Raw genomic sequence first — 1,926 nt, 5'->3', positions numbered from 1 at the left:
AATCTAGATTGTTCTAGGTGAGGCTTAAATATCTACACTTGTGTGGATTATTCCGGAATGCCCTAGATCCTCTTGAATGCTCCGCCATGTTCTTGATTTCTCCGGGACGTTCCAGAATCTTCTATGAAGACAAGGCTTAATGGGCTTGGACATATAATGTCTTGGGCATTTTCTTTGTTTGCAACATACGGCCCGTGACATCCTCCCCCACTTAAGCCGTCGACGTCCTCGTCGACTCTTGCCTCTCGAATGCATTAATCAAGTCCTTATATTGCCATAAGGACGTCTCCTTCTCCCATGTCGCTTCGGAGTATGGCAGCCCTTTCCATTTGACAAAGTACTCCACATGCTTTGGTTGTCTTGGTCGCACCACGACACGCTTGGCTTCGATGCTCTCCACTTCTTTGTCAAATGCCTCCGTCATCAGAGGGGGTGCTCGATGAGACTCACCTCGGCTTGGTTCCTCATTGTCTGCATGATAAGGCTTCAAGTTGCTCACATGGAACACCGGGTGGAACTTGAGGCGGGGTGGGAGTTCCACGACATAAGCGGCTTTGCCAACCTTCTTGATGATAGGGAATGGTCCCTCATATTTCCGCAACAAGCTCTTGTGCAAGCCACGAGTACTCTTGTGCTGAGACGCATTAAGCTTCACAAAGACTTGGTCGCCAGTTTGGAACTCCACATTCCTTCGCTTACGATCCGCCCATTTCTTCATCTTCTTTGAAGCCTTCTCCAAATGAGCTCGAGCAAGTTCGTGGGCTAATTGCCACTCCTTAGCGGTTTTGAAAGCGGCTGGACTATTCCCCGTGTAGCCAGTCGCGACCGTGTTCGGGGTCAAGGGTTGTTGCCCTATAGCCAACTCGAACGGACTTTTTCCCGTCGACTCCGAACGTTGCAAGTTATAAGAGAATTGGGCAACATCAAGTAACTTAGCCCAATCTCGTTGATTGGCACTAACATAGTGCCGCAAATAAGTCTCTAACAGTGCATTAACCCGCTCCGTTTGTCCATCGGTTTGGGGATGAAAAGCGGTGGAGAAGTCTAATTTTGAGCCAAGTAGCTTGAAGAGCTCCTTCCAAAATCTACCCGTGAAGCGAGCATCTCGATCACTGACTATGCTCCTCGGAACTCCCCAATACTTCACCACGTGCTTTAGAAACAAGCGTGCAGCTACTTCGGCTGTGCACTCCACCGGTGCGGGTATGAAAGTGGCATACTTGGTGAATCTATCGACCACGACGAAGATAGATCCACATCCATCAGACTTGGGCAAATGTGTGATGAAATCCATGGTTAAGCACTCCCATGGTCTTGATGGGGTGGGAAGCGGTTCCAACAGTCCTCCCGGTTGCCTTTGTTCCACTTTGTCTTGTTGGCACACAAGACAAGTCTTCACGTAGGAATCTACATCATCCCGCATTTGGGGCCAATAATAAGCATCACTCACCAAGGCCAACGTGCGGTGAGTGCCAGGATGTCCTGCCCACATCGAGTCATGGCACTCCTTCAGGATTTCCTTCCTTAAGCTTCCCCACTTTGGGACGTAGATCCGCTTGCCCTTGGTGTATAGCAAGCCGTCCTCAAGCCAAAACCTTCTTGTCTTCCCCTCCTTGACAAACTCCACAATGTTCTTGGCTTGGACGTCATGTGATAAACCTTCTCGGACACGGCCCAAGAGATGGCTTTGCGGCTTGAGTACCGTAGCCATTAACTCTACTCGTCTACTTAGAGCATCGGCCACCACGTTCTCCTTTCCTTGCTTGTACTCTAGCTTGTAATCAAACTCCGCCAAGAACTCTTGCCACCTTGCTTGCTTAGGTGTGAGCTTTTGTTGGGTTTGAAAGTAGCTAGTGGCAACGTTGTCCGTCTTGATGATGAAGGAAGTACCAAGCAAGTAATGCCTCCAAACTCTAAGGCAATGGA

This window comes from Pyrus communis, unplaced genomic scaffold (assembly GCF_963583255.1).
Source record: "Pyrus communis unplaced genomic scaffold, drPyrComm1.1 SCAFFOLD_31, whole genome shotgun sequence".
In the NCBI taxonomy this organism is placed as follows: domain Eukaryota; kingdom Viridiplantae; phylum Streptophyta; class Magnoliopsida; order Rosales; family Rosaceae; genus Pyrus; species Pyrus communis.
This window is presented reverse-complemented; position numbering follows the sequence as displayed.